At 41.2% G+C, this 24,297-nt stretch overlaps 1 long non-coding RNA gene across 3 annotated transcripts in view; it reads right to left on the bottom strand.

Moving 5' to 3' along the window:
* Positions 1-6,458: 6,458 nt before the first annotated feature.
* Positions 6,459-24,297, bottom strand: part of LOC109905601 (uncharacterized) — a 104,195-nt gene continuing 86,356 nt past the window's right edge. For 2 of the 3 annotated variants that reach the window (XR_002257291.2, XR_004203138.1), the window contains one exon: positions 6,459-8,261. This is a non-coding gene — a long non-coding RNA (uncharacterized LOC109905601). Of the gene's footprint in view, positions 8,262-15,619; positions 15,671-16,071; positions 16,787-24,297 lie in introns of those variants that run through there. The other variant, XR_004203139.1, reaches the window with a different exon arrangement.

Raw genomic sequence — 24,297 nt, 5'->3', positions numbered from 1 at the left:
GTCGGGAGAGAGGGAGGGAGGGAGGGAGGTAGAGAGGGAGGGAGGGAGAGTGCTTTTCACCTCGGATTCCACTCATTTTCTACCTGAAAAAAAATGCAGCACCCAGAACTGCAGTCTGGTTTCCATGGTAACACCGGGCTATTATCCTACACTGTCATTCATTATGAAGGGACTTTACTTGACAGTGAGAGGAGGAGAGGAGAGCTGGACAGCGGTTGAGGGGTTACTCTCACACTGTGCCATGGGAGGGAAAAGGAGGAGGGAGGGAACACTTTCTCCTTGAGAAAAGGAAGATTTACCACACATTTTCATACCTCTTACCAGTAGAACCTCATACAAACCAGTTACGGATTGACCGGTTAACTGAGCGGATATCAAACCAAGACATTGATGATTAAACGCAAACAACAAAACAGAATAACTATAGGGTACCGACAAACCTAAATGTTATCAGAGTATCTTCCTATATGGTTAGAAAATACATGTACATATGCAATGCATATTTTCTTTGAAGGGTTGATGTGGTTTTACTGTAAATGTCCAAATGAACCATTTTCAGGACAACCTACAATCCCAACATGTTTGTATCTTTGATGTTCCACTGTATTTTTAGCTGTTGTTGCCTATTGTTAACAATCACATGTCCATAGTTGTGCCCAATGCTCCACTACAACACTGGTATATGCCTATATTTAAATGTGTATTTCAAAAGTCAGATATTTCAATCATAACTTAATTATACAAATATGTGCTCTCCACCCCTTTTCTTTCATCATATCACAGAGAGGATCTCATTCATATCAAGGTCATGATGGATTTATTGTTTGATATACAGCATTCGGTTTAGCATTTTCAGTCCCTTAAAAATAACACTGAGAATTCCAGCAGACTAGTTTTGGAAAGGGACAAGTGTATGACGAATCAGGCCCAACATGATTGGCAGAGATTCAAAAGTACTTTTTGGGGGGCTGGGGGGAAGTTGAATAATGTCAAGATACAACACATGGATGGGTGAAAATGTTGCCAAATATTTATAATTCACTAAAAACTGCTAAGTCACTGAGCAGTTTCTGGTTCAGCAAAACGTCACGTCCCTCTCCCGTTGCCGTTTGTTAGACCCATAATGCACTGTGTATGGAACCAAGGTGGGAATGATTATGAAACAGGAAGCAACCATTTCAATTTGAAATGGATAGCTTTGCTTTTTCAGAGTACCCCTCCTTCCCCTGCTACCAACACACACTTGCACGCACGCACGCACGCACGCAGACACCTCCAAAAAACATTGCTTACCCCAGGACACTTCAACTGGTGACTATTCGGGAGAATATGATAGATTTATTGAAGGGACAAACAAACAATAGGCATGAATAGCCTTCATCAGAGCCTTGATGCCAGCTTCGTCAAGCTAACTTACATTGTTGGTTGCAGAATGTTTTATAGTAGTCACATTGCACTTAAAGAACATAACTAAATACATAAAGACATGGACAGCCCATTAAAGGTCAACATAGTAGAACACAATAATAATATACTGTATATTTCTTCACCATAGTGGAAGCCCACAGCATATGCAGTAGCTGCAGTATCATCTTGGCGAAGGGGCGAAGGAGGGGGCTTGGGTGGTGGTGGGCTAGGCAGAAGCAGCTGGAAACATTCTCCTCTCTCCACTCCAAGAGGACAGTGGGGCTGTGAGGAGAAGAGGAGAGGAGGAGGCTTGCACTCCAAGCACCCGCTCAAGAGGCTGCCATGCTGCTTCCTCAAGGTCAATGGGTTTACTCTGGCAGGCTCCTCCAACTCAATGGCATTGTTACAATTTCATTGCAGCAACGGTTTTGTGAGAGAAAGAAAAAATGTTGTATGTAGAATCCAGAAGTGGCTCAGACCAGACGGCTAGGCGGGATGACAATACACTGGATTTCAATGGGAAGATATAGTTTCAAGATATTCATCGAGCGGTGGATGCTGGATGCTGTCTGTGGTGCGGTTTTGGAGGAGTTCAAAAAAGCCATTTTGTGAAATACGGTCCAACGGAATCTATTTCAAACACATTGCTAAGATATAGCTTTCAGGATCAATCGATTCATATAACTATTCATGTTCATATAAGATCCTCCTGCAAATACCCCGATGAAGGCATTCACCAAAATGTGTTGCTTTTAACAACAACAACAACAAAAGTTAAGAGTCACTGAACATCAAAATGTATGTGCCGAGACCAAAATGATATACTGTACATACATTATATTCAATAACCAGACCACAGCTGTGCTTTCCTGCACCACCGTCCTCATAACGCATATGGAATATGCACTGTCCGGTGGGATATTCTCTCAAATGAAAGTAGCAGGAACATGAAAAGGTATATAGAGCCAATATTTTTTTAGTTTTTATCTATCTCCATCTCCCTATCCCCCTTTCTCTCTCTCTCAATATCCAGGACCCATACACACTGAAACTCTCTGCTGCAGAAAGTAGGCCAAAAGCCATTCGAGGGAGAGTGAGACAGAGAGGGGGGGGGGGGGGGGGGGGGGGGGAGAGAAAGAGGGATAAACAGAGAGAAGGAGAAAGAGAGAGAGGGAAGGAAGGAGAGAGTATAAAACAAACAATTAAATCCAACATGTCTGCTGAGGAGAGGAGAAAAAAAGTGCTGATTCTTTTTCTAAGAGAACCTTTATTTAGAGTAATTACACTGTTTAATATGCACACCAATACAAAACATATTGTCATCAGAAGGTGTACATCAAGTACAGCCCTGGGTGCCTTGTTGATGCATTGTGCCAATTTGCACGTGTAGATTTTCTCCATCTCTCGAACAAATGAAACCATCAATCAATCGTGCCCTGTATTATAGATAGTATTCAAATGTATTTGCTTATATTTGCGTTTCCATCTTCAAAATGTATTTCCTCTTTAAGTGTATCAACCCTCATTTGTCCGGTAAAAGAAAAGCAGTACATCCTATATTTGTTTGTAGTGTCCTTGTACAAAAAGAAAACCATTTTGATTAATAATGTTTGAATGTTTTTTTGTATTGACTGATAATACTGGAGTAGGTGGACCATTAATAAACTTCTCCTCTTCCATGATCAACTGTTCCAGAAGGGAAAACTGCTGGTAACTCTTCACTCAAAGACAACAGGTATAATGCATTAGGAGGATGCTGTTATAACGCTGTATAATGCATTAGGATGCAGTTATAATGCTGTATAATGCATTAGGATGCAGTTATAATGCTGTATAATGCATTAGGATGCAGTTATAATGCTGTATAATGCATTAGGATGCAGTTATAATGCTGTATAATGCATTAGGATGCAGTTATAATGCTGTATAATGCATTAGGAGGATGCTGTTATAACGCTGTATAATGCATTAGGATGCAGTTATAATGCTGTATAATGCATTAGGAGGATGCTGGTATAACGCTGTATAATGCATTAGGATGCAGTTATAATGCTGTATAATGCATTAGGAGGATGCTGGTATAACGCTGTATAATGCATTAGGAGGATGCTGTTATAACGCTGTATAATGCATTAGGAGGATGCTGGTATAACGCTGTATAATGCATTAGGATGCAGTTATAATGCTGTATAATGCATTAGGAGGATGCTGTTATAACGCTGTATAATGCATTAGGAGGATGCTGTTATAACGCTGTATAATGCATTAGGATGCAGTTATAATGCTGTATAATGCATTAGGATGCAGTTATAATGCTGTATAATGCATTAGGATGCTGTTATAACGCTGTATAATGCATTAGGATGCAGTTATAATGCTGTATAATGCATTAGGAGGATGCTGTTATAACGCTGTATAATGCATTAGGATGCAGTTATAATGCTGTATAATGCATTAGGAGGATGCTGTTATAACGCTGTATAATGCATTAGGATGCAGTTATAATGCTGTATAATGCATTAGGAGGATGCTGGTATAATACCGTGTAATGCATTAGGATGCAGCTATAATGCTGTATAATATCAAGATTTCTCTGGCTGTGACCCCACTCTCCAAGGGTGTCTCAGGGGGGGTTGGGATGTGCAAAAATCACATGAAATCACGTGAAATAGGACAAATATAAGCATGCAACAAATAATTATAATCATTGTTATTGGTAACAATAACTTGACACCTAGCGTCATAACACATTATAACATGGCCACAACCATGTAATAATTTGTCATAACAGCTGTTATAACTTATCATCACCTGTCGTAATATGGTCATAACACTGACATGACACATACAGTATATTTACACCTGTTATGACATACATTGCATTATTTTATGGATGGTTATGACATCTACATAATAGTTTCAAAATCCACAAAACCTACCACGGTAGTTATTTTATGGCTGGTTATGACACCTATATAAGAGTGTCAAAACCTACCACACAAGGCAAAACATTTCATTACACCATAGCCTACTTGTCAACAGTATTTTTATGTCACGTAACATTTTCTAAAATTGACCATGATTGGGAGTACCATAGGGCGGCGCACAATTGGCCCAGTGTCGTCCGGGGTAGGCCGTCATTGTAAATAAGAATTTGCTCTTAACTGACTTGCCTGGTTAAATAAAGGTTAAATAAAGGTTAAATAAAGGTTAATTAAAGGTTAAATGTAGAAAAAGAAAAAAAGAAATGCAGGAGCAGATTTCAGGAGCAGGACAAGACACCCTCTTTGTGACTGATGACTGACATAAGGGCATGTACGTGATAGGCCTATCTGGCTTATATGATTATGATGGTCATAATGCTTCTTGACGGTGTCATAAAGTGTATTTTCATTGTTTAAGTAAAGTGACACAGTATAGTCATAATGCTTCTTGACAGTGTCATAAAGTGTATTTTCATTGTTTAAGTAAAGTGACACAGTATAGTCATAATGCTTCTTGACAGTGTCATAAAGTGTATTTTCATTGTTTAAGTAAGGTGACACAGTATAGTCATAATGCTTCTTGACGGTGTCATAAAGTGTATTTTCATTGTTTAAGTAAGGTGACACAGTATAGTCATAATGCTTCTTGACAGTGTCATAAAGTGTATTTTCATTGTTTAAGTAAGGTGACACAGTATAGTCATAATGCTTCTTGACGGTGTCATAAAGTGTGTTTTCATTGTTTAAGTAAAGTGACACAGTATAGTCATAATGCTTCTTGACAGTGTCATAAAGTGTGTTTTCATTGTTTAAGTAAGGTGACACAGTATAGTCATAATGCTTCTTGACGGTGTCATAAAGTGTGTTTTCATTGTTTAAGTAAAGTGACACAGTATAGTCATAATGCTTCTTGACAGTGTCATAAAGTGTATTTTCTTAGTCCAAGTAAAGTGATGCCGGATGGTCATAATGATTCATGACAGTGTCATAAAGTGACTTTTCTACAAGTTATTTAAAATATGATGACTAAAAACATGACTGTAAAAAATTCCTTACAACAACGGATTTAAACTTCCTGGCGGGGAAAAAAACACATTTGAATAAATGTGGGTTTTGACACTTTTATGTTGGTGTCATAACCAGCCATAAAATAAAGCAATATATGTCACAACAGGTAAATAAATGGGTCATAACAGTGTTATGATGCTAAGTGTCAAGTGAAGAGTTACCTTATAATTAATATCAACACTTGTCATAAGCACCTATTGTTCTGCTAATGATCCTGACTAAATAACAGTGATTATGAGAATGCTGACTATATAACAGATATATGCGCCTTATGACACGACACAAGACATACATGCTAACTACAAATAATAAACAAATAGTAAAGCATTATAGCTGTGAGCTTCAGTAAAATGGCATCAACCAAACCCTCATCGAAGCAGTGAGGCATCAGTACAGAGACGACGCAACACGAGAAGGAAACAAAGATGTCTATTTTCCCATGATGTTTCAGACTAATCCTTTGGTAGACGGCAGAGGACTGAGGACGACACAGCTATGGCCATTGTGTGTCCAAAAGAGCAGCTTCCTGTTTTGTCCCGTCCCTGCGGGGGGTGGGGGGGGGAGACACACTCCTCTTATACATAGCTGGCATCTCTTGAAATACCGTATGAGCTGATGTGAATAGCGTGTCCTACACACTGTCATAGGGTACAAAATGTCTGATCTGTGTCCGGAAGACTAATGCTTCCAACAGCCTATTTACGAGCTGTTCGGGGATGAAACGTTTGTTCATATACAATTGTATACTACAGTGCATATGGTCAGGTTTGTATTCACAATCATAAGACTTGAATATACTTGACCAGCATCCCCATTGTGTGTTAACTTAAAGGGATAGTTCACATGTTATTCCCCAGCCCTATTACCACTGGTATTATACTGTATTTCTAGTGAAATAATTGATGTAGTCTCATAGATCCATTCCCATTCCTAAGTGTTTCCATTCCCAAGTCAGACAATGTCAGAATAACTTCAAACAAAAACAACAACAGAAAGACACATGTTTCATAATCTTTATTGTTGGAAAATAGGAACGTTGCAAATGCAATTGTAAATTGTTTTGTTTACATGCAGTACATGATCAATGTGAGATATTCTGAAAAGTATACATGTAAAAGAGAAAGACAATTATATCATTATAAATAGGTGGTTTCCTGTAAGATATATATTTTCAAAACTCCCCCACATAGAACCTGAGAAACCAAGCAGATATGGTATACACTGAGTGTACAAAACATTAGGAACACCTTCCTACTCTTGAGTTGCACCTAATTTTGCCCTCAGAACAGCCTCAACTCATCAGGGCATGGACTCTACAAGATGTCGAAAGCGTTCCACAGGGATGCTGGCCCATGTTGACTCCAATGCTTCCCACAGTTGTGTCAAGTTGGCTGGATGTCCTTTGAGTGGTGCACCATTCTTGATACACATAGGAAACTGTTGAACGTGAAAAACCCAGCAGCATTGCAGTTTTTTGACATACTCAAACCGGTGTGCCTGGCACCTACTACCATACCCCATTCAAAGGCACATATTTTGTCTTGCCCATTCACCCTTCGAATGGCACACATACACAATCCATGTCTCAATTGTCTCAAAGCTTACAAATCTTTCTTTAACCTTTCTTCTTCCCTTCATCTACACTGATTGAAGTGGATTTAACAAGTGACATCAATAAGGGATCATAGATTCCACCTGGATTTACTTAGTCAGTCTATGTCATGGAAAGAGCAGGTGTTCCTAATATTTTGTACACTCAGTCTAGCAACATCTCATCTAAATGGGTAGGACTATCCGATCTCAAAATTATATTAAAACAACATTTTCAACAATATCAACACGGTTGACTTGATATTTTGGCATGGTTTTTTCTAGTCTATCTTCATATCTTAAAGTTTAAGTTTAAGTGTTATAATGCCTTGTCAATGGGTCATCAATAACTGCAGTTTAAATGCAGTTAACCCTTCCCCTAACCCACCAGGGTACAACATAAACTAGGGCTGTTAAATAATTAAAATAATGAATCGACTTAATGGCATCCCTTAATCGCGATTAGTCGCAATTTTAGAATTAGCTCAGATTTGGCCACAAATAAACAATTTTCCTATACATTGAGTTACAGGCATACTATGTTTTGATTTTATGGGAAAGAAACACAAAATAATATGCATCAGAATTGTTTTAATGGCACTATAAACAACACAAAAGTCACTGTAACATACAGCTTATTAATGCTCTCAATGTTTAAGGCCTACTGCCTCTTGTCAATGTTCTTGAAGTTTAACACTTGCACACAGCACATACACACACTTCAGGCTTCAGGGTATTCAGAGTGGGAGAGTGGGAAATGTGGGTATGCGGTGTCCAAGTAGACTATACGTAGCTATGTGTGTGGAAAACATTTCATCACAGGCAAGACATTTAACTTGTTTAGTATAGTCCTTTTGTTTGTGTTGTTGGTCTTGGCTAGCTTAATGTTCCGGTCGCTACCTAGCTAGCACTCACATGGCTGCTATCACCATCATGAAAAGGGGCATGAGGGAACCCCTACAACATACAATATTACGTATTTCTAAGTAGTGAGAACGCTCGGGAGCAGGCAATGTTGAAAAGTAATCTTTAGACATGTTGTACTTTTCTTAAATGTAGTTTTGTAATTGACTAAAACAAGCAGACAGCAAGAAAAATACATTTGAAAAAGGTCAAGTTTTTGCCGTGAACCAACATGGTAACCACAGGTTGTTTTCCCCACAGGCGGGCCGGGTCACCAAGTGGGGTCACCACATCTGATACCGACTGGGTCTATGGATACAAAGAACAAAGAGCTTTTAAACCTGTCCAACAATTGTATGAATTCCACAGAAGACAATAACAACGGGTCAGCCAGGTCTGAGTTCATATATAATACAGCTATTAGATCTAGCCTAGGCTACTTATCCATTAACTAGTCACAAGCTGCTACTAGAATTGGGATCATTTAGTTAAATCTTTTGACCTGAGAACTACAACAAAAACAGTAGCGAAATGGATGTCCTGTTCTGATTAAAATCATTGTGGGAAATTAGTTGAATCAAGAGGCTAGTCGATGTTTAAGCACCACAATAGAGACAGACACCTCTATAGAGACTGACTGCACACAACATTTTGTGTGTTGCACTTAAAAGGGTCCCTGCGGAAACACGTGTGCTTAAAGGGATCTGTGAGGTGAAGAAATGGAGAAGTGATTTACGGCGTCAAAGAATTAATGGCATTAAAAATATCACACGTTAATTCGTTGTTAATGTGTTATAGCGGCAGGTAGCCTGATGGTTATGATCATTGGGCCAGTAACTGAAAGGTTACTGGTTCGATTCCCTGAACTGACTAGGTGAAAAATCTGTCGATGTGCGCCCTTGAGCAAGGCACTTAACCCTAGTTGCTCTTGATAAGAGCGTCTGCTAAATGACCAAAAGAACATAAATGTTAACTTTGACAGCCCTATTTAAAACACCCACACACACCTGTGTAACCTTTACTTAACTAGGCAAGTCAGTTCAGAACAAATTCGTATTTACAATGATGGCCTACACCGGCCAAACCCGGGCGACGCTGGGACAATTGTGCACCTAATATGTGTGAGACAGAGATGTCAAAACCTTGTTCTCACTGTTGGCATGTGGGATTTCTCTTTAAAGAACTGAGAAAATGGGCCACTTGCCAACTCTTATTAATTCTGTATGGAAAAACTGTGTAACAAAAGCACAGCAGCAGACTAAAAAACAGCCGTACCGATTAACAGCATCATGAGGTACACATTCGTAGCTTATGCCTTCATTTTTAACCATTCATAGTAGTAAATAAATACATACATTTGATTTGATCTCATAGCTAGTTATAATTGATCATAAAACATGGAGCTTTAAAATGTTTATTTTCTGTAGGTTCTACTACAATAACACAGGAGACACATTCTCAGTAATAAACAGCTTTCTTTCTCATCAAAAAGGGGGATTTGGGTATTGTATTTGCTAGGCAAATGATGCTAACACTTTATAATAACGTTGATTTAAAAGCCATTTATAGATCATTTATAAATCACCTGTTAATGATTTGCTGAACATTTGTAGGTCGTTGTTACTCTATTAAACAATAGTAAGCTATTCTGACCAAATAACAGCTTTTTTCTGTCTGTATTTTTTTTTATACAGCATATTAAATACATAGCATATTATAAATATTATAATAAGGCATTATCCAGACAATCTGACATAAAAAAGAAAATGGGAAAGTTTGATGAAAAAGCTTTAAAAAAAATTCTAATCCAGGCATGTCAAATGATTGCGCTTAAACAGGGCCCTAGGGCTCATTATTCTTAGAACAAGTGATGAAGCATTATACACTCTGGCTGTAAGTAAAGTTATTGTTCATGGTTTACACACACATAATATGTTTACTAATGGTTAACAAAGTACCTGAGAATGGCTTTTAGGAGTGTTTCTAAACAGATCTTCACATGTATAGTTTACCAGGTAAATTGAAGACATTTTTGGGAATGATTCAAAAATAAAAATCTGAACGATTTCAATAAGGGCAATTCAGACGGGGTGCTAAATCTAAACCATACTTGTTTCTATGATAAAGGATATGGTTTGAGATCGACTTAGTGAAATCTGCAACAGATAAAACAGTAGCTCAGATCATGAATAGAAAGAGTGCTTACACACAAGATAGTGGCTATATTTTGTACAGAAGGGTTATTCTTTGGGACAACCATAGGGGAATGCGCCTGTGTAGATGAATCCAAAGATAAAGCCTATCATAGATTATCCATTAATCACAATAATTACACATGCCCCTCTCAGGGTTAAACCTGTGAGACTGGAGAATGTTGGTTGTGTGTATTTGTCTGTCGGTGTGTTTGGGTCTGTATCTGTGCCTGTGAGAAATAGGAGAGAAAGAAAGAGAACGAGAGAGAGAGAGAGAGAGAGGGAGAAAAAGACAAAGAGAGAGAGGAGGGACGCAATCAGCAGACAGAAAGAAAAAGGAAAAGAAAGAGAAAAAGAGAACAAAGAGAAGGAGAGAAGAGGATCAACCAATCGTTCTCTTGACTCTAAGCAGGGGGATTTCCATGGCTCCTCTCGCTGTTGATAGACCTGACTTGACCAGAATATGTTAAATGAGACACTGTGTGGCTTCAGATTCTGTAAGAGGATGGAATGCCTTCCCTCTTCCTCCAAATCACATTGGAGACAGGCCATTTCTGATATACCACCTTAGTCCCTATATAGTGCACCACTTTTGTCCAGAGCCTTTGGAATGCACTAGATAGGAAACAGGCTGGACTCTGGCCAAAAGTAGTGGACTGTATGGGGAATAGGGTGACCTCTAGGTAAAAGTAGTGTGTTATAAAGTGAATAGGGTGCCAGGAGGTTAGAGGAGACTGTGGCGACTGTTGGCATACACTGGTGACATATCCCTCTTGGATTAATTCGATTAGTCCTGAGTAGTGATTAATCCACATAGCATGGTGGGAGTGTTTAATCCTAAAGCTCATTTAACCTGAACAGGGAGGTGCCCTCACAGATGGCCAAGTAGATGACACTGTCTCTCCTACCTGCTCATTAGCTAATAAACTAGTTACACAGCTGGGCCGTGTGTGTGTGTGTATACAAAGAGGGAGAGAGAGAGAGGAGGGGGGGAGAGAGAGAGGGGGGGGGACAGAGAGACAGTGCTGATCTCTCTGTTTGCAGACCATCATGTTTTCTGCTTGTGTACAAAGGCCCCTAATGTAATTACCCTCCACTTAAAAGGGACGTTAAGAAAGGTTCCCTGCTGTAATTCTTTGAGTTTGGGCTCCAACAGAGTGATTCTAAGTCTGAGCTGTCCTGATTGCAGAGAGCAAGAGAGAGAGTACTGGGAGGATACTCTAAGCTGCTGCTGCCAGACAACCCTACTTATTGGTCCATGAAAAAGAAAATGTCTGTCCAAAATGTTCATCCTCAAATCCAGTTACAAGTGCGTCAGGATCCACTCCCCTTCATACCACAAAACTGTACTAGTCATTTGCCACCTTTTGATTGAACTGGTTTCATTGTTCGTAGCTTTACTTTTAGGCTAAAATCTTAATATTATTCTACTGAGCCATTTACCTTATGTTCATATTCTTATCTTTTATTATTTCTTATAGTTGTTGTATTGTTGAGAAGTAACCTGAAAGTAAGCATTTCGTTGTATACCATGTGTATCCTGTACATACGACTAATAAAACTTTAAACTTGGTGCAGCTTATAGCTGGTCACATTTATTCTAGTGCAGTGCAAGGATCCACTTGTGGCTGCCTGCCTGCGCCATCTTGTCTCGTTAACCTGTTGTTTCAGCTCTCAGACTACACACAAGTGCTCTACAGCACAGCTCATCAACTCTCCTCACACTATCCGATTATTGATATTTCCAAGCCTATTTCTCCACACTGGCCTATGCAGAGTCGTGTAGCATGTGTACCAATAGCCTACAAGTAGAACTGCAGCAACTGAAGGGTGTTTCCAGGGAGTGGCGGAAACTGCGGAATGGGGACTGTAAACTCCTGTGTGTTCTGGAGCAAAGATGCTGGCACAAAGGACACTCCTGGCCCAGTACACGCTAGTCGGTACCAGTATGTTCTGCCCGGTATCATAGGCGTCACCAGGCGAGATACAAAGGAGCCATCGACATTGTCTGAGCCACCTGAACAGCCCTAGTGCAGAACCCTTTGTTCACACACACACACACACACACACACACACACACACACACACACACACACACACACACACACACACACACACACACACACACACACACACACACACACACACACACACACACACACACACGTTCGTACACACACTGAATGTCCTACTGCCCAGTCCACCTTAAGAAGGCTCAGGCCTGTGTGTGTGCGTGTGCCTGTGTGTGCGTGTGCCTGTGTGTGTGCATGCCCCAGTGCAGTGGTAGGGAAGCAACGTGAGCAGGCTGGGGCTGTGAGGCTGAGCGAGACACAATCCGACAATGGAGCTGTAGCCAGACAGCTCTGTCTCTCTGCACTGCAACGCTTCAGATCGGGGCGAGACGCCTCAGCGCCGCTGTTTGCATACCAAGCTGAACAAATAAAACTGTTTGTCACAGGGCTGAGGCGGAGGCTCGAAATAGGTTTCCCTTTTTTATGCAAGAAGAGAGCTCTAGCAGCAACAGACGAGCAATAGAGATTTCCAATATAAACACAGTTTAGTCCGTTGAGCGACCCTAAAAAATTAGTCAGTTACCTGGACTAGACTGTTACAGTGCAAATCTACACCTTATAGCGCTAAACCCAACACAGTGTCTGCTGCAAAAATAAATGCTACAATTTGACACATTTCACTCTCCCCTCGAACCACACCGAACCATTGTGTGTGAATCGACAATGCGGATTTAAAGCATGGTAGACTTTCAATGTTAATAAGCTAGTGGTGAGAATGTCTCACCCAGGTCTCACCCAGGGGTGAGCTATGTTAATGAGCTAGTGGTGAGAATGTCTGACCCAGGGGTGAGCTATGTTAATAAGCTAGTGGTGAGAATGTCTGACCCAGGGGTGAGCTTTGTTAATAAGCTAGTGGTGAGAATGTCTGACCCAGGGGTGAGCTATGTTAATAAGCTAGTGGTGAGAATGTCTGACCCAGGGGTGAGCTATGTTAATAAGCTAGTGGTGAGAATGTCTGAACCAGGGGTGAGCTATGTTAATAAGCTAGTGGTGAGAATGTTTGACCCAGGGGTGAGCTATGTTAATAAACTAGAGGTGAGAATGTCTGACTCAGGGGTGAGCTATATGTGCCACATGGTACATGGATGAGACTGCTTGTTACCCAGGGTTGCCCACACTGCAGTGCGTTAGCAGTTAACAACACACACATACTCACTCACACACACACACACACAGGGGCAGCTGTTGTTATAGCATCTCTGCTATACTTAGTTATAGTAGTACAGAATAAATAAGTTTAGGTTTGCAAACACACACACACACACACACAACACACACGTAGGCCGGTGTAGGGATATCTGAATGAGGGTTACTGTTCTGGAGCACTAAGTCCTTACGCACACTACCACGTTGGTGAGGAGTCCTGAAAGGGTGCCATTTTACACAGCCAGCACAAAGAGGTTAGCAGTGAGAGGAAGAACATACTCCTGCAGCGCAGCAATGAGGGGATGGGCCAGTGCAGCAATGAGGGGATGGGCCGAGGCTATCATGGAGTCGCTGTTCTGAAACACAGTTTCTCTACCCTTCCAGCATGGCTCACAGAGGGAGGGAGAATCCACAGTGCTTTTATTAGCATGATGCTAGCCTAATCACACCAAGCGTTGTTGACAATAGACGATGTTATGAGGACTGTAAAAATGAATGTCTAGTCAAGGGCAGAACGCAAACAAAAGATGTATGTTAGCTGTATGCATGTTAGCCCCATTGCTATCAGAAGCTGGGTGTGCCGCTGTTCAGTTTGCTGTCCCTAAAGCCAGTACAAACCCAACAAACTTGCAGTTATTTCAAGTCATTTTGCAGACACACTAGAATTTGCTAGCTGCTCCGTTAAAAAAGAACGTTAGACCTTATCCGATACAGCACAGCAACAGCATACAGACTCACAGTCAATCCATGTGACATGGTAATAACTGCTAACATACAGGCTCTCTGATATACAAACACCTGCGAACGTACTCTCTCTGCACACAAAGAGCTCTACCTTGTGTGTGTGTATGCACGGCGAGCGTGTGTATGCACGGCGAGCTTGTGTGTGCATGAAGACGAGGGTTCCATGAGGTCAAACACAGGTGTACCGAGCTGTTATAGGTTCACGCTCTCCACAGTACTTTGTGCTGCTCTCAAGACAGAATAAGGCATGGACAAAAACAGAAAGAAATACTTTCCCAGTCGCCAGAAGACAAAGGAATAACAGAGCAGACAGGATCAGTGGCTAGTTGAGTGTTTTTGTGGGCCTCAGACACAAGTGCAGGATTGGTAATGTTAACTTAAACGTTCACTGAACGTAAGTTCCCCCCTCCATCATCCACCCCACCACAAAGATTCCTCAGCTGATTTCAACCCACCATTGTGTCACATGACCCTCGAGCCGGCATTCCTTCGACCCCCCCCCCCTCCCCCACATACACTGCCGCCTGATTCCAGCTAACCTTTTTTCACTTTTCATTCCAGACGATTTCCTTTCTCTGACAATCTAGTGTGTCTATGTACGTTTGACATTCTGAAACGCCTTTGTCTTGCAGAGAGAGCGACAGACGGGACGACAGCGCACCACTCCCAGCTCCCGAGAGCCTAACCCGTGGACATGAGAGCACAACGTCACAAGTTAGGGTCTCAGGGATTGCGAGAGGCACATTTTATAGTTGTACTATTTCCACTCCCAGACAGACTGTGAGTCGAATGAATCATGCTGGCATGAGAGTACCAAATAGACTAGAAACAAACACACGATATCCATGACAATAAAGGCTTCCTTCCGTGAGGTATATCGGCAATGCATGCCCCCCTTCTCTGGCTCCCTGTCTGTATAACATACAACAAGTGCAACCATAAGCCAGACACAACATTGACCAATCTCCCCCTCCCCCCTCTGCCTCTCTCTCTCCCTCTGGAGAGACCCCCGCCTCCCACCGACTCTCTCTCTCTCTCTCTCCCTATGTCCCTCTCTGTGTCTCTCCCCACTCCCCCAGGTGAAACAATACAGCACTTTGAAAAATGCTCCAGGTAAACCCAAAGCTAGCCCTCGGTACCTTAAGCTCCCATGCTCTCTATTCCTAAGCTGCAGCTGCCAGTTGTTAAGGGACGGTCAGACAGAAATCCTGGATTCAGCAGCACACCAACCACCGACTCTAAACTACTTTACAGAATACCCAAGCAAAAGAACACAAAGTCAGTTTATCTTGAAACATTCATGTGGCTCGTTTCATTTCAATATTAGGAGGGCAGAGCGATGATCTGGATATGTGCACGAGGATGGTTGAATATGAATCCACACTGAACCTTACACAACCAGTTTGAGACAGAGAGGTGTAAGGGAGGCAGGCGGTCTAAATCTACAGCCATAAGTTACGTAGATCGAGAAAAAAACGAGAGAGCGGCAGGAAAACAGCTTCAATCAACTTACCCAGGTCTGGTTCGTAATGAGGAGGCACCAGCCCTTGTCCCTTGTTGCAGCCTGCTCGACAGAGAAAGAGAGAGAGAGAAACTAACTCAGGTTTAAACTCATGTCGACAAGGTTTCGGACAAGATCTTGCAGGCTTTACAGACGGTTACAGGATGAAAGTGGCACGAGTGGGGAGCAATGTGTCGGTCGATGACAGGGAGACGAAGCGAACCGACGGACAGATATAAGAGAAGGAGGAGAGAGGATGGGTGGTGAGGCTGATGAAGAAACCACCGTGTACAGACAGAAAGAGAGAGGGAAATGACTCGGAGAAAACGAGAGGCTATTCCCAGGGGTTTCAGTGAACGGAAAAGTTCAGAATAACAATAAAAGATGGCGATGGTGATAAAAAGCAGGTATGAAAAAAGGAGAGAGAACAGGGAGTGAGAAGAGAGGATGAGAGTGAGCCCTACCACCGCTTGTAGCCAGGACCACAGCACCAGTGAAGCATACCAGTCTGCTGGCTCACAGAGAGAGAGGAGAGGAGGAACACACACACACACACACACACACACACACACACACACACACACACACACACACACACACACACACATGTTCACTCACTTTGTTTCGCTGCTGTTAACCTATGCCACCTTTACTCAGTTGTATATCCCTATTTCATATCCAGTTCAGGTTAGAAGAAAATTAACAGTTTTTGTCGTATATGCCACAAGAGCCCAAAAATATCCAAACTAATTAAAAGACCAAATGCATCAATGGATGTTGCTGCTGTTCTGCTTCCCTCGCTAACATTGATACATTTTATTTCACCCCCCTCCTTCTCTCTCTCTTTCTCTCTCTCTCAGTGCAGAACAGAAACACATGCAAAATTGGAAGAAGGGAAAAGAGAAAACTGTGAATCCCAGGTCTCCCGCTCTCGTCTTCATGCATTCCTGCTGCATGGCAGGAGATGAAAAAATACTTTTCCCAAAAAATGTGGAAATATTATCCAGTAATTTGCCTGCTCAGATGTAATAATTTAAAACAAGAGGCCCACTTCTCTGCTGTATCAGCCGGAGAGACAGATAGAGACAGAGACAGAAAGAGAGGAGAAGGAGGAGGAGGAGGAGGCTAAGGAGGAGGAGGAGGAGGGAGATGAGGAGGGGGAATGAGAAAGTCGGCCGCCTCTCACTTTTCCACCTTTTCAGTGTTTTATTCAAGTCTGTTTCCCGTCAACAAATCCTCTGTTTTCCTTGATTTTCTTCTTGCACGTATTCCTCTCTGTCTCATACGGTCTCTCTCACTTTCCCTCCCTCTCCGTGTCTCTCTCTCTCTCACTGCCTCATTACCTCACACATGCCCGACATCATTAACACTATCCTTCAAAAAGAGAATGAGAGGAGAGAGAGAGCAGAAAGAGAGAGCAGGTCATAGAAACATAGCTACATGATGTGCTTGGCTTATAGAGGCTACATTTAATCTCCACTGGCTCCCCCAGGCTTTGATACGGAGAGCGGAAAGAGAGGGGGAGAGAGCGAGGGAGAGATGATGGGGGAGGGACAAATATAGCTGAGGGGGAGGCTGGCGACGTACAACACAATGTAGGTTCAATTCAACGACGGGGAGAGAAAAAATTCCCTAGACCACACTGCCCTCTTCATTTCTCTCTGCTCACTCTCTCTTCATCTTTCCCTCTCTGGGCGCGTCTGCTCCGGCCAACTAATCTCCAATCCTCTTTGACTGCTGTCTCACAGACTGTGCATTGTATTGGCTGTTTGGACTGCAATGAAGGCTCAGTGCCGACGGTTTTCTCTCTTTCGCTCACTTAAAAAAAGCCTGATGCTACCACTTTTACGTTTTCGACTAGCGTTTTGAGAGCGCCCCCCCCCCCACCCCCACCGCAGCTATCCTCATTTATCACCATATTTTCGTCCAGAAACCGCCACCGATCAATGAGCCACTAATATTAGACTGGCTTTGACAGGCGCCGAGAACACACAGCAAACTGACAAAGACACAGCAAACTGAAACACACAGCAAACAGACAAACACACAGCAAACTGACAAAGACATGCATGCAAAAACACACACACACACACACACACACACACACACACACACACACACACACACACACACACACACACACACACACACACACACACACACACACACACACACACACACACACACACACACACTAACAGACGGACATTGTCTGTACACAGCATGGCTTGATTAATTCATGCAAAAATGAATAATACAAGCAACAAGACAAACAAAAATGCCATTCCACTTGGGAGGCAGACGATTCATTGGAGTTGATGCAGTGCTCTACTTTAGATTCTTATTAAGATCTTCAGAAATAAACAATGAAGGACATACAGTATGTCAGCACAGACCCAGATCTGTCAAAGAAACCAGCCTGTGTCATACCATACACCAAAGTGTACCACACAAACACAATCAAACGTAGCACAACACGGTAACACAATATTGTGTAGGTAGGTGTCTGAAACAGAGTAGGCTCTGGTGAGTGTGATTGACATGTGTCACTCAGGCTGACAAGCGCAGGAGGACAGTATCCTGTCAAAGCAGTAAAGATGGCACTTCTATTTGTTGTGGAAGTCTTTATTCAGAAATGCTTAACAAAGATGCATTCTGTACAGAGGCAGTCACAGTTAAACACTAACAGATGTGTAGCATACAGCAACATACTGTCAGTCAGGTTTATAGATGCTGGAAACAGCAGTTCTGGAAATGGTACTTTATATTTCTATGGGGACTAGGAGCAGGCAGGGTAAAGGGAAGGACGAATGAAAAAGATGATTTTATTTAACTAGGCAAGTCAGTTAAGAACAAAATCTTATTTTCAATGGCGACCTAGGAACAGTGCCTTGTTCAGGTGCAGAACAGCAGATATTTATCTTGTCAGCTCAGGGATTCGATCTTCCAACCTTTCAGTTACTAGTCCAACGCTCCAACCACTAGGCTACCTGCCACCCCATTCATACAGTAGGGTGAACATTCACTATTGAAAAATCTGCAGGGAAGTTTGAAATGGATAAAAGCAATGCTAGAAAGACAAGTTGGAATATTAAATAGACAACTAAGCACATCCCTATCAAATCCTACAGATAAATAATATGGTTGGCATGAACACATCCCTATCAAATCCTACAGATAAATAATATGGTTGGCATGAACACATCCCTATCAAATCCTACAGATAAATAATATGGTTGGCATGAACACATCCCGGAGGTATTTTCAGTGATTGGCTAAGTCTGTTACGGAACTGTGTGACAACATTCATTCAAATACTAATTCATAAATCCATGATTAAGGTATAAGTAAGAGATCTTTGTCGATCTGTTGGTCTACCGTAGCTTCTACAATTACAATGTGGTAGCTTGCCTTGACAACACTTTACACTTGAACAAGTCTTCAACACAGCAACGATAGAATTGAACCATTGTAAATGCCTTAAAACATAACCTGTTCGAGAACAGAGTATGGTGATAACCAATGTGTTGAAAAGACATGTGATTATCAAAAGAGAAAATTGATTGCGTGCACAGACGTGACTTGGAGTTGAGGTCCTGGGCTGATGTGTTTTTATGTCACATCTCTTTTCCTTTGGCTATGATTAGCAGCAAAGAGAGCAGCGGCGAGAGAGCAACCCTCTGTGCTCTGGACCCTCACACACACACACACACACACACACACACACACACACACACACACACACACACACACACACACACACACACACACACACACACACACACACACACACACACACACACACACACACACACACACAGATCTGGTTTGGATTAGTGCATCAAGGCTGAGATTACACAGCACACAGGCCAGGACAGCCACCCCCAAAACACACACACACGCACATGCACCACACACATTCACATAGGCACACACACACAAAGGCACGCACAGACACAGTCACACACATGCTGGAATGCATGTACAGACATGCTCACGTGTGTGCGCGCACACACACTCACAGGTAAGTAAGACACACACATGCACTATACTGAGCATTTAGGATAAATCTGAACCTTGAGATAAAGACTCGTTGTTCTCTTCATTTGCCTGGCAGTCACTGTCTAAACCTGTATCCAACTGTCTGATATCTCAGTGGTTTGACCAACAGGGGGCAGCCTTTTGTTCTATTACAACAACCAATAACTGCACCCTCCAAATCCTGAATTGGGAGACAGGGAGGGAGATGGCTTGCAGGCTTCAACAGATTATATATACAGTACAGGGATTTTGTTATAACTTTCAAAGGAATAGCAAATATTATAGTGCAGCTTCTCTCACACACTTCTTAGAAGGTGACAGCATACACGGCAGGTTTCTTACAGACCTATACATTCTCACATACAGTAATCTCCTCCAAAATGATAGTAAAGGAGTGGAAATAAGAAATAATTCCATGAACATATGAAATAATGACACTACTTTTATCTCAAATCTAAAAGGTCAATGTCACATTTGTCTCTATCAATTATCTTGGGAACCGCATATTTTGTTTCGCATTAATGTGTTAGGTAAATATGGCGTAGTACTTTCATTTATGGGTAGTGGGGACGTAAAAGGTCCTTCATAACTCTCAGACCGGAGTGTATTAGCAGTAGAGCCCGGCCTCAACAAAGCCGTGTATGCTTGGCTTTCCATCACAGCTGAATGGTAAATGTTTATTACACAATTTATGCATCGATGTTTGATGAGCGGCTCAAATACACACGTCTATATTACCAGTAGTACCACCATCATTCTTAACAGTTTTTGGTTATTCTTTTGTAAGGTGTACTGGAGCATTTCTGTTGACTGTGTTGCTCATCTGTTGTACTCTCTCAGAGAGTTGACGTGTATGAAAATATGTGGAAGAGGAGATGATAGCACATCTAAAACGCACTCACTTTCAAGTTTCTTACAGTAATAACAAACAAAACGATGAAATAATGTTTCAAAAAAAGGGATTCGAACCTCAACTGGAACTCTTCTGGAGTCTACTAGTTAGTCATTTATTAGACAGAGTGGATCTCTGAGCCCCGTGAACAGACAGATGATAGAGATATTCAAGACACTCAAAGGAATAAGATGAATTATCAAGAGTCTTCCATTTCTTGACCGTCCACTCCTGGCGGCTATATCAAGTAGTCTGAGACCTAATGAAGTCATCATGGTTCAACCAAAACAGTTGGTAAGGCTTTACATGAAGGTATTCTATTTAAAGGTTTCTAATTAGTTTATAGACTCTTCAGTTTGCCAGAGTGCTTCAGCTCGCACATCACTGCTTGTCTCAGCTATACCATAAATCACCATTCTACAATTTCAACCAAGTTATAACTGTTTATTACTGATTTATAAACTCTCAATAAAGGATCCCTTCACCATCAATAAACTATGAAAACACTCTACAAAACCTTTATAAACTCTTCATAAATAAAGTGGGACCAATACTAGGGCACTTTTTTAAAGAAAACCTGGGTTAACAAGAGGAAACTTCCAAACGTGTTGAGTTGAGCACTCCTTCTCTCTCACCCCCCCCTCTTTCTCTCAACCCGACCTCTCAGTTTGAGGTTTGGAGATGCCGAGTCATCAGGTTGTTGGCTCCTTGCATTTTGCTGCGTGTGGTGTGTTGTGCACACCACAGGGAAAGCTAGGAGGTTGTACAGTTATCTCCCGGGGTGTAATTCTCAACTATACAACCTACTACCTCAGCCTGGGAGCAAGCAGTCTGGAGTCACTGGGTAGCAAGGGTCTTGGGGACAGCGATAACAGTGAGTTGATCAGTGGGTTAGATCATGGTGCTGCTGGCAATGCCAGGGTTGTGGGTTCCATTCACGCACGGATCACAATAACATGTACTAAATGTAGCCTACTGGGTCACTGTCAAATTTAAGCTGCTTTGGATAAAAACGTCTGCAAACGAATCTGCTAAATTGCCAATATTTAAATGGAGTAGAGGAGGGACATTCCACCATACCTAATAGCCTTTTAGTAACTGGAACGGTATAGTATTGAAGAACGATCTTCAAGTATGCCGTCCTATTGGTTAACACTAATATCCATGGATTAAAGAGTGCAACAGTTTGGGTGAAGGTCAGCTGCATGGGCCACACAGACAGAGACCTATAGAATCAAGCTTGTGAGGTCAGTTAGCACAAGTTCGGATCTACGGGTTTGTGGCTGTGGGCAGGTTTCTTCCATCCATACGTTGGGTCCATCTACTGTAAGGAGTCAAGAGTATACAATAGCTAATAACATGATGAAACCACTTATTTTATATTTTCTCACAGATAAGCTTGATATGGTGACTAATTGTATCCACAAGGAGTAAATCTAGTCATATACCTTGAGGCAATAAGAATAATAACACAAGTTAACAGATTAATTTATTAATGACAAAAGGTGATATGCAAATTGTTTTATCATCCAGTATTTCATGTATTTAATGTTGAGCAGTGCTCGGTGTATTCCCCAAAAATATGACAGATTTTTTTATTAACTACGTTTTAACATAATCTTGCAGCGGTGTCATGGAAATTACAATAAATTATATTTGCAGTTGTTAGGGATGAGGTTACTATAGTGACTTAAGTGAATATAGTCTCCCCTGTTAGTTTACGACAATATTAGGACAATATTATGACATAGATTATCAGTGTTCCCAATGACAAGTTGATTATGTAGCGTAGAAGATATGCGTTAGGAAACAGTAAGGCTGCCACATCATTTGGAAAAATAATTACTTAGAAAAGTCTAATCACACTAAATGATATATGATTCGAAGTTATAGTCAATTCTAAGTAAACAGTTATAATACTCAATATCTCTTTGTCAATGATGACTTTTTAACACATTTGCTTCAGCTGAGGTTTTCATACTAGCTACATTGATAATGAAAAAAATGACATATTGCTCAAGTGTCACTCTGGGCTTACGTTTTGAGTGCTGAACTGAAAAAATATATGCACAGGAATTGACAGTACCCTTTTCTGCTATGAATAGATTATCAAAGCACTCCAAACCACTAATTCAGAAATAGATACTTTACGCAAGATGAAAAACATGACCGTTGTTCTAACCCAATCTGATAAAACATAATTCAGTTTCCTTGTTCAACTGCAAGCACACAGATCAGTATTATCACTAAAACTGATCCCAGATAGCACTAAGGCTTACAATCAGTGATTGTAACTCTGTTTTATCTCCTGTTTGGAAAAGTCCAACTCCTCAAAAATCCACTCCCCCTTTGCTGTAAACTGTTTAACTAGTTTATATTTCTAGCCATATATTCTAATGGTCTGTTTTCATACAACTCTAAAACCTAAAGAGAACATGCACATAAGATAACTACAACTCAGACTAATTGTTCAAACAAGTATTTGGGCATATATGTACACTCAAAAACCTCGTGTTCAGTACAGTTTCTTCCCAGAAAATCATGTCTAACCTAGCAATCAAAGTAACTCAATTCAATTGTATTGACTGCAATAAAACATGCAAAACAACAGAGTAACACATCTCTCGTGAGCACTGAAGATTTACTACAAATACATTGCTTTTACTCCAAACGCTAAAATATCAAATTAAATTGGACACTCCCAACCTAATATAAGCTATAAAATCTGCAGATTTGAGTGGTCCCCATCCTACATAGGCAGAGAATGAACATAGTAAATCAACTCATTTGTAAAAATATATATATATTTTTTTGAAGTTTTACTTGACAAGTTGTTGCGATTGTGAACAAGGTTGTGTTTCACAATAATTTCCATCATTTGGAGATAATAAACATTGCCTTCCTCAGTGTATAGTTGTTAACGGAACTAAGTGGAGGAAGACAAAATAGTGTTGCTGCAATCGAAAAACCCCTTCAAAGAGGTACTGCTGTTTGTGTTTAATTTACATTATATTTCAAAAAGACGGCGAAACTGCAAGCATCTCCAATGTCCATATTTATGATATTTCATTGCTTGTTTTTTTTTTAGATCTTGAGTCCCACAAACCAGTCTGCTGTTTGTTTCACTGGCCTGCTCACAACAGTGAGAGCACATCCCCAGGCAAGAGTTATTCATTAAATCACACGAACACTACAAAGCTTAAGACTAAAATGCCTCACTCCAGGTGTATCAGTGTGTTGACCAATGTGTCTACCTCCTACACAAATCACATTGAATAAATATACTGTTAAGCGTTGCTAGTATGTAGTTAACAAACCAAAAGAGAAATTCTTCAAGTTGCAATGTGGCTTGAATTTCTACCGTTCTAACACTGTTAAGCTAATTCATCCACTTCTTCATAGATACAAATATAATATGCAAAACAAAATGTGATTGATCCAAATGAAGATGTATGATAGATATTTTAGCAGATAATCCTGTATGAGTTGCTGTGAAGTGACAAGTGGCCTAAAAAATAAGAAAACATAAGTTAAATTGAGCTTTCAGAGCCCAAAGTTGGTTTCCTCCTTGTTTCCCTCAACTTGAGTTGAAATCAACAGATTTGACTTTGAAGCTGCTGCCTAGTTCCTCAAATTATGTTAGTGGGGCTGTGCCAAGAAGTTAAAAGACACCTTGAGAATAGTGGGACAAAAGGGGCAGCGGGGGCCAACCACACCCTAGAAGCCCTAGCATCAGACCCAGTGGAGCAGAGCCCCT

This window comes from Oncorhynchus kisutch, linkage group LG15 (genome assembly GCF_002021735.2).
Source record: "Oncorhynchus kisutch isolate 150728-3 linkage group LG15, Okis_V2, whole genome shotgun sequence".
NCBI lineage: Eukaryota > Metazoa > Chordata > Actinopteri > Salmoniformes > Salmonidae > Oncorhynchus > Oncorhynchus kisutch.
The sequence above is the reverse complement of the archived record's forward strand: the minus strand, read 5'-3'. Positions and strand labels throughout refer to the sequence as shown.